This window comes from Trichosurus vulpecula, chromosome 4, assembly GCF_011100635.1.
Source record: "Trichosurus vulpecula isolate mTriVul1 chromosome 4, mTriVul1.pri, whole genome shotgun sequence".
NCBI classification, from domain to species: domain Eukaryota; kingdom Metazoa; phylum Chordata; class Mammalia; order Diprotodontia; family Phalangeridae; genus Trichosurus; species Trichosurus vulpecula.
In genome coordinates, this window is record NC_050576.1 from 355,088,515 (window position 1) to 355,098,911 (window position 10,397).

Consider the following 10,397-nt stretch of genomic DNA (forward strand, 5'->3'; position numbering starts at 1 on the left):
CTACAATCCTGTGACAAATAGTTGGGCTATGAAGATATCCTTGTGGCAAATGTGTCAACATATACTGTTAGCCTTGCCAAGTGAAAGCAAACTGGTTCCATTGTTCTGAGTCTATTGGGAACATAAAGAAAGCACTGGACAAATCAATACCTGTGCACAAAGTCCCATCATATTTTAGACCCTTTCTATTAAAGTAACAGTATCTGGAACAGCAGCATACAAAGGAAGAGCCACTTGTTTCAACTGTCTATAATCCACCATCATTCTGCACGTTCCATCTGACTTTCAAACTGGCCAGACAGGATTGTTCCATCCAGTGGTCATAGGGACTAACATTCCTGCATCAACGTATTCCTTTATAGTGTTGGCAATTTCATCTTGCACACCCTGAACATGATACTGCTTCAAAGAAACTTCTTTAGAAGGTTCAGGAAAAGTGATTGGATCCATTTTTTTCTATTTTCCCTACTAAAACTGTATTAATTCCTATTTTCCTCACTGAAAATCGCTATTTCCCTTCAGGTAAATTCAGTCATACCCTTAAATATATTTATTCCAATGATGTATTCAAGAATAGGCACAATGACCACAGTATGTTCTCTTTTAGTCAATTGTCCAATTTTCACCATCAGTTTAACTTGCCTGGCTGATATTTCAGTCCCTCCTAGTCCTGTGATAATAACAGGAGTTCCATGCCTGAACTTGTCAGGATTTCCATAAATAAGGGAGACCTCTTCCCCAGTGTCTATTAATGCTTTAGTTACAGTATTTGACCAATTTTTCCAATATATGCTCAGATTAATATGGGGTCTGTAATCCTGCCTGTGTGTTTCTCTAATCTGTGCTGGGGCTCAAGCAATTTCCTATTCTTCCTGAAGGTGTGACTCACTTGGATACAAAGGTATAAGATCTGTAGCATCTGTAGGGGCACTTCTTACTTCTCTAATCTGTTTACTATTAAGCCCTTTATCTTGATACATTCTGGACAGTTCCCTAGTTAGAATACCACCTAACATTTCAAAATCGACCCCTGCTCTCAATAGGGCAGTAAACATTTATTTTCTTGTCTCTTTATTCTGATATCGAATCTGCGAGCTATTCACTCTTTTCTCTTGAGGAAACTTATCTTTTCCCCAGTCTCCTTATTCATTTAACTATGAAACCTTATTTAGAACCTCTGAAAGAGTGTACCCTATTTCCCCAATTAGCAGAGTCAAAAACAGGTGCTTGTAAGCAGTGGAAGCTGTATTAATTATTAAATTTCATTTTTTGTTTGTTTTTATTATTTATTTTTATTTAATATTTTTAGTTTTCAGCATTGATTTCCACATGATTTTTGAATTGAAAATTTTCTTGCCATTTTTACCCTCCCCCCAATCAAAGATGGCACATATTCTTATTGCCCCATTCCCCAGTCAGGCCTCCTTTCTGTTACTCCACTCTCTTCCCCATCCTCTTTTCCCTTACTTTCTTGTAGGGGAAGATAGATTTCTATGACCCATTGCCTGTATATCTTATTTCCCAGTTGCATGCAAAAAAAATTTTTTTGTACATTTACTTTTAAAACTTTGAGTTTGAAATTCTCTCCCTCTTCCATCCCCACCCACTCTCCCTAAGAAGGCAAGCAATTCAATATAGGCCACATGTGTATCATTATGCAAAACCCTTCCACAATATTCATGTTGTTAAAGACTAACTATATTTTGCTCCCTCCTATCCTGTCCCCCTTTATTCAACTTTCTCCCTTGACCCAGTCCCTTTCTGAAAGTGTTTGCTTTTGTTTACCTCCTCCCCCTATCTGGCCTCCCTTCTATGGTCCCCCCTTTTTATCTCCGTCCTCCTTCTTTCCTGTGGGGTAAGATACCCATTTGAGTGTGTAGGTTATCCCTTCCTGAGGTCAAACTCAATGAGAGCAAGATTCACGCATTCCTCCTCACCTGCTCCCTCTTCTCTTCCAACAGAACTGCTTTTTCTTGTGACTTTTATGCAAGATAATTTACCCTATTCTATTTTTCCTATCTCCCTCTCTTAATATATTCTTCTCCCATCCTTTAATTTGATTTTATTTTTTAGACACCATCTCTTCATATTCAACTCACCCTGTGCCCTCTCTCTCTCTCTCTCTCTCTCTCTCTCTCTCTCTCTCTCTCTCTCTCTCTCCCTGTATATATATATATATTCCCTTCAGCTACCCTAATACTGAGGTCACATGAATTATACACATCATCTTTCTATGTAGGAATGTAAACAAAACAGTTCAACTTAGTAAGTCCCTTATGATTTCTCTTTCTTGTTTAACTTTTCATGGTTCTCTTGATTCTTGTGTTTGAAAGTCAAATTTTCTATTCACCTTTGGTCTTTTCACTGAGAAAGCTTGAAAGTTCTCTACTTTATTGAAAATCCATATTTTGCCTTGGAGCATTATGCACAGTTTTGCTGGGTAGTTGATTCTTGGTTTTAATCCTAGCTCCATTGACCACCAAAATATCATATTCCGAGCTCTTTGATCCCTTAATGTAGAAGCTGCCAGATCTTGTGTTATCCTGATTGTGCTTCCACAATACTCAAATTGTTTCTTTCTGGCTGCTTGCAGTATTTTCTCCTTAATCTGGGAGCTCTTGAATTTGGCGACAATATGCCTGGGAGTTTTCTTTTTAGGATATTTTTCAGGAGGCAAAGAGTGCATTCTTTCAATTCTAATTTTACCCTCTGGCTCTAGAATATCAAGGCAGATTTCCTTGGTAATTTCTTGAAAGATGAACTCTAAGCTCTTTTTTTGATCATGGCTTTCAGGTAGTTTAATAATTTTAAAATAATCTCTCTTGGACCCATTTACCAAGTCAGTGGTTTTTCCAATGAGATATTTGACATTGTATTCCATTTTTTCATTCCTTTGGTTCTGTTTTATAATATCTTGATTTCTCATAAAGTCACTAGCTTCCAGTTTCTCTAATATAATTTTTAAGGCAGTATTTTCTTCAGTGGTCTTTTGGACCTCCTTTTTCCATTTGGCTAATTCGGCCTTTCAAGGCATTCTTCTCTTCATTGGCTTTTTGAAGCTATTTTACCATTTGTGTTAGTCTATTTTTTAAGGTGTCACTTTATTCAGTTTTTTTTGGGGGGGTCTCCTTTAGGAAGTCATTGACTTGTTTTTCATGGTTTTCTTGTATCACTCTCATTTCTTTTCCCAATTTCTCCTCTACTTTCTCTAACTTGCTTTTCCAAATCCTTTTTGAGATCTTCCATGGCCTGAGACCAGTTTATGTTTTTCTTGGAGGCTTTTTATGTAGGCTCTTTGACTTTGTTGACGTCCTCTGGCTGTATGTTTTTTTTTTCTTCATCACCAAAGAAAGATTCCAAAGTCTGGGTCTGAATCTGATTCGGTTTTCACTGCCTATTCATGTTACTGGACAACTATTTTACCCTTGAAGTTTTTGTCGGGGTATGACTGCTTGTAGAGTAGACAGTACTTTGTCCCAACCTTAAGGGGATGTGATGCTGTTTTCAGAACTACTTCTATACAGCCAGCTCTGCCACAGCAGCACTCCTCTTCCTCCAAAAACCACCAACCCACACCATGACTCAGATCCAAGAAGGCTCTGCACTCCAGCTCTGATCTTCTACTTAATTCCTCTCACCAGGTAGGCCTGGGTCCGGAAGCAACTGCAGCTCTAGCTCTGTAAGCAGTCTCAGAGCTGCACCAACTCTGCTGCCCCCGAGGTGGTCGCTAACCAGGAACTCCTGTCACTCTGTCTCAGCAGTTTTTTCTCACCAACCTGCTCTCTTATCTTTGGTATTTGTGGATTAGAAGCCTGGTAACTGTCACAGCTCCCTGATTCAGGGAACAACAGCCTGTTCTGCCCAGCTCCCAATCTGGTTAGTCCAGGTGTAGACCAGTCTGGGCTCTGCTCTGCTCACTCCTAGCTCCATGCAACAGACATTACCCAGTGATGATCCAGGCTGTCCTTGGCTGTAGCCCTGCTTCCCTCTGCTATTTCCTGGGTTCTGAAGTTCTAGAATTTGTTCAGAGCCATTTTTATAGTGTTTGGAGAGGCCTTGGGGGGGGAGCTTTAGGCAAGTCCCTGCTTTCCAGCTGCCATCTAGGCTCTGCCCCCACCTATTAAATTTCTATGAGAGATTCTCAAGGGAGTATCATGGTATGCATCTGTGTTTCCCAATGTAACATCAATCTTTATCACCTCCTCCTTTAACTTTCTCATATAGTCTCTAAGTTACCGTATCTTATATATGTGATATTAATCTCACTGGGCCACATAGAATCAACAGGATATTTTCTATTACAACCAATGGCTGCTAAAGCTAACAGACTAACTGTATTGTTGACACCATCATGCAGATGATTATCCCTAAAAACTTGCTGCATGAAAGGACTCTGACTAATGCTTATGAATCTCATACAATCCACATTATCAACAGATACTCCCATGGCCCTTTCATCACTGATTCTCACCATCCAAGATGTTAATGATTCTCCCATTCTCTGGGTGAATCTACTCCAAATATCTGTGATTTCTTTCTGTGAAAAATCTTCCTCAATTTCCCTAAGAACTGAATTATCATTTTGAGTTTTCTTCCTTCCTCGCAGTAGGGGGCACACTTCTGTCTGAGAATCTAACAATATCTAATTCTCTGTGTGAGGACCATCATGCAACATAGTACTATTTTGTGCCTCAGCTTCTAACATTTTTTCACTATCTCCTGACTCTCTTCCCCTGTCACCATGGTAACAAGACTCGCAGACTTGACCTGGGCTCCGCTGAAATGCACTTGTGACCTCCTTTTCATCATCTTTTTCCTAGCCACATTAACAGCAAAATCCTCATTCAAGTCAGTGGATTCCTAACAAATAATCTGTTATACTGCCACCTGAGATTCCCCATCTTCCTGTGGCATAGAATTATTCCCATTTTTTTCTCTTAGCATTCTGTTCATTCTTTCATATATCAGACAGTAAGCTGATAACAGTATCCAGCCTTGCTTGGACAGTGCTGTTGGCAATTCTCTCCCTGGCTTGATTTTAATCTCTCACAAACATCTTTACAAATCTCTAGGATCTCCCCTCTGTAGCTTCTGCTCCCAGCTTTCACAGAGTCCAGTACTTTTAGCCAATAGTCTTCCTAGGGAGGAGTAAGGTAAATCCTCCTATTCTGAGTTATTCATGTCTTCCTTTAAGACCCTTCTCCCTCTAAATGGAGATTTTATACCCTGAGATCCCACTCTCATGATCAAATGTATCAGTAAGGCAAGATTCATAATATCAACGCTTACCATGAATATGCCTGTATAGTTTGAAATCATTAAGGATAGGAGACTCTCTGTATAGAGGCAAGAGAAGTAAAATATTTATTCTAACACCAGAGGATCAAATCCCAGACCCAATGACCCTAATTCAACATAGCAATGATTATATTACAAAACCAGTAAGTCCAAGAAAATGTAACAGCAAGGAGATTAAAACACAGTATTACAGCAAAGAGTAAAGCCATCCTGTAACCATCCCTTCTACTAGGGCCTTACAGTAAGCACTCATTCAAGAATCCTAAATGGCTGCTTGCCTGTATCCTCTCCTACTGCAGTTCTGAAAGCCTTGCAGTTCTCAGAGTCCTTCCAGTTCTCTGTCTCTCTCCCTCTGCAACACTTCCAGTTCTCTGTCTCTCACAGCTCTCTCTCTACTCTGTGTCTTCTTCTTCTCACAGCTCTCTCATCTCCACAGCTCTTTATTCTCCACTCTCCACAACTATGTAATCTGCACTCTCCACTCTCTTAGCACCTAGTAGCAAATGGTTGCAGGACTTGGGTTTAGAAATTAATAGCAAAAGAGTGTTGGCCTGCCTACAAGCAAGCCCCTCCTAGTCAAGCTTCCATTAATTAGCTCCATCTAAGGCCTATTGAAAGGGCAGGGGAAGATCTTTGATCACATTAGTCTCACAGAGAGAACTGGCAGGTTTTTGTTTATTTTTTTGGTTTATTTCTTTATTCCTTTGTGGTTCAGCATAGGCTTTTTGAAATTAAAAAATAATAAGAATACAAACATAAAACAGATGCTAATCACTGAAGTGAAAAAAAAAATTTTGTCATTGGTAAGGTAATATCAAAAGTGGAGTACTGAAAATTTTGGAAAATGTAATCTCCACTGATGAAAATCCTTTTTTTAAATGAAAGTTATGACAAAAATTAATGAAAGGTATTCAAATGAGCCTGTAAGATCTGAGTGTCTTCTTTAAAGTGTAAAACTTGAACCCAAAAATATGTTTTCAGGGATTTCTTCCCCTTTCTTTCCTTCTTTCTTTCTCTCCTTTTTTTTTTAATTCCAGTAGGCCTGGAAACCTTTATCCTATTGAAAGAATTATTAACAATAGATAGATAAAAATAGATACATAAATGTATATGTATATAAAGATATGCATTTGCATACATATATACATTCTATATGTCATGAAACATAAAAGTTTGAGAAATGTGTCTGAGATGAAGATAGCCACATTTAAACAGACTGGAAATTTATCTGATTTCTACCCCATTGAAAATCTTCAACATATTATCAGAGTAAGGCTTTATTAATTAGAGCATTCATCAAAAGTATATTTGTCATCTACTATGATAAAGATGTGCTTTAATGGAAAAAAATCAAAGAATATCATTCAAAAATATTATGAAATTGATGCTGAATTGTACAAAACAAATTATTGTTGCAGTAGGAGGATATATAAAAAATAAAACATTATTCCCACATAAGAGGTTAAACATTTATTATATGTGTAAGTGAATAAATTTAATTATTTTGATTTCCCCAATTACTTTATATACCACTGGAGTAAGTGGATGTATTTGTACTCATTCACTAATCCAGAAAGATCAGCTCTTGTGCAATTCCACAGCTAAGCAGATTAATTCTTCCAAAGGAGAGAGAGAGAATAATTTGTGGAGATCTAATCTGGTGAATGATGATCCAGATGGAAAGAGGGGAAAACAAGATTGCAGGGGAAACACAATAAATAAATTTATTGAGATGCTCATTCAATCAATGTTATGACTTCTACATATTAAAAACATGATATATAACATATCCTCCTCTTGCAATAATAAATTAGTATTGAATATAATTATAATTCTCTCTTTTTATTGCATTATCTGAATTTTTATTGAAGTAGCTTGTCATAAAGCAGCTGCAATATACTCATGAATAAATGGAAATATTTATTAATCATTTGCTATTAGCTAAGCTCCACGATCAAAGAAGAAGTTGTTGAACTACAGTCCATGTGTCACATCTAGCTTGTCACCTCTTTTTTTAATTGCTGGCAAGCTATTTTTTTCCTCTTTTACACTTTGCAGACCTTTTAAAAACAGGTGGTGGGTTATACTTGGTTCAGAGGTCATAGTTTGCCAACCCCTGATCTAGAATATCTGTTCAAAAAGGTCCAGTTGTTTAGAGAGTAGTAGTGTATGGTATATGACAATGAGATTGGTGAGGAGTACTGTTATATTAGTGTGCAATTATGGTTAAATTAATTCAGAAAGTGCTATAAAGCTCTTGATCTTTTTGGATATTGAAATGTTTTTGTGTAATTTGAAGATTTTCTGATGATTTATGCTCTAAGTTATCAATTTTTATTTCAAAATACTATTACTGTTAAATGATCAATTAGTATATATCAAATTTTCACAAATATAATTTATGTAATCTCTCTACAATGATGATTCATTTAATGAAGAATTTATTGGAGGTAAATTTAGTACTTTAAAGATTTAAAGTCCTACAAACCTTAATATCTTAATTTTTATGATATGTCAAGGACAAAAATCATGGGATCAAAGATCTAGGCCTGGAAGGAAACTTTTTCAAGTTTTATGGCTGGTTTTTATTATTTTTTGTTTTAATTCATGGATTCATCACAGATAGCAAGGTGTTCTTGAGATAGCTACATCTTTATTTCCATATTTTGTATGTAGGTGAAATTCACTAGGAACACCAGGAACTAAGAACTCTGACTAGTTTTAACATGATAGCTGGGACAACATCCCAGGATACTGCAGTACATGCCATCTAATTGGGACCACTAATGAATGGAGTGACTCTCTAACACCACCTGCTAGCAAACCACCCAATGAGACAGCAGCTGTCTTTTTATCTTTTAAAACAGAAATAATCACTTTGGAACTATCCCTCCATATTCCTTGTATACCTTGTATCACTTGTATGCCTACAGGCAAATTACAAGATTGAATCAAAAAGTTTATTTTTATCAAGAGCAGTGTATGTTGATATCTGCCTAAATTTTTTGGTCACCAACTGTGACCAAAGCACTACTTATACTTTAGTGAAGATTAATTAAGTATTACAAACATGAGATGATTTAGGTTATGAAAAGAATCACCCTCCCCTTGATATGGATAATCTCTTCCAGAAGACCCCCCCCCCAAAATGTGAATGTTTCCCATGTTGTCTCTATTTAAACACATGCTAATTTTTCTAGTCCTCATCACACTTATATGTTTTACATGATATTCCTCCCTTTAATTCCCAAAGTGATTAATGGAAGCATACTCTTGAATATAAGGAAAGAGCACAAATCCTAACAAAGTATTCTTGATCTCAGGCATGTACAAAAACAAAGAATGGAATTCTATGTTTTAAGCATCTTACTTAGTGTATAGCTATATTGCTGAGAGGGAGAAATGGTTGCACTCACTTCAAGGTTTCAAATCTTTGTCCTTTAATATCACATTATAACTTATATCTGGTGCTGTTTTATTACCACCACCATCCTCTTTCCCCTGGTGAAGACATAGAATTTCGTTAATATAGGGTGGGGGGATGAAAAATACAAATGAATGCGACTGTTTGGAGATTTAAGATTTTAGAGAGCTACTTGGGCCATTCAGAGGTTCAGTGGCCTGCCAAGATCATATAGCCAGCATATACAGATGCAGGATTTGAATCCAAAGATGACTGTATCCACTATACCACATCACCTCTAACATATCTTTATGATATAGCTCCCATACAAAGGTTATCAATGGCTATATATGGAGTTTTCCATGTTTCTTTTACGGTTCATTGTTTTGAAGATATTTCCCAAACATTTTAGCAAGTAGTTTCCAATTACTTCTACTCCCAAACGTATGCATGTTTAAAGATAGATAGACTGATATACTCATACAATATGTGTGTTTGTGCACATGTACACACACTTACATATAGTAAGACAATTTTGCACGTTACAAAACAGTAAAATGCTATTTCAAACTATAGTCACCAAAAGAATATTTTTCAAAAATTCACCCCATATACATAAATAATATGAATATGTATACATTGACATACTTGACATGCATACTTACAACAATTTTCTGTCCAACACACACATGCACACATGTACACACATACATGCATATATACGCATATTGTTTGTGTGCATATGTATACACACTTATGTGTGTATATATAGACATATACCCTTGTATGTATGTATTTGTGTGTGCATATGTGTATCTATGTATGTATGTGTATATGCATATATGTAAAATATATGTCATAGAAGAGACATAAATATATAGAAACAGTGTATGTACTTGGCAGGGCTTGAGCCCAGGTCTATTTGGGTTTGAGACAAGCCTCAAACCTAAGAAGTCCTGAGTTCTAGTTCTGTTGTTGACATCTGCAACCCTGATCTATAATTCTGAGGCAAGTTCCAATTTTTCAGTGTCCTAGGGATTTCTCTAAAAATGTAAGCTAAATTGAAGGTACCAGCCTTCCTGACATCCTCACCATTCTCTACCTAATTTTTAAGTAAATTAAAGGTATGCTCTGAAACTTCCTAATGTATTAATGAAAATGGTCTGTCATTAATTATCTAAATCTGACCTCCCAACACAGTTTACTAATGGCATGGAAAAACACATTAATTTTATAACCTTTCAACTATATATGTCTTTTTCTTTATTTCAATCTCTGCCTCTGTCTCTGTCACCTATTCTGTGTCTGTGTCTCTGTGTCTTTTCCTCTCTCTTTTTCTCTCTGTTTTTCCTCTATCTCTCTCCATGGCCCTGTGTCTGCATCTTTGTCTCTCTGCCTCTTTCTGTCTAAATCTCTCTGTCTCTTTCTTTCTCTATGTCTCTCTGTCTCTATCTCTCTTTTTCTGTTTGTCTGTCTCTCTTAACAGTCATCAGCATAGACAAAATCTATGTAATATTGTTATAATTCACATTAGTAAAGAATAATAGAAAATCATAAATATGTATATCTCATTCACAATGAATGATCTATGTTTTTGAAAAGTGTGAGGGGGAACTGGAAGAACATTGGTTATAGAAAAATGCCACTCTTTTTTCCTCAACTCCAGAAAAAACAGTTCTCTCAGGATGGTAGGTGA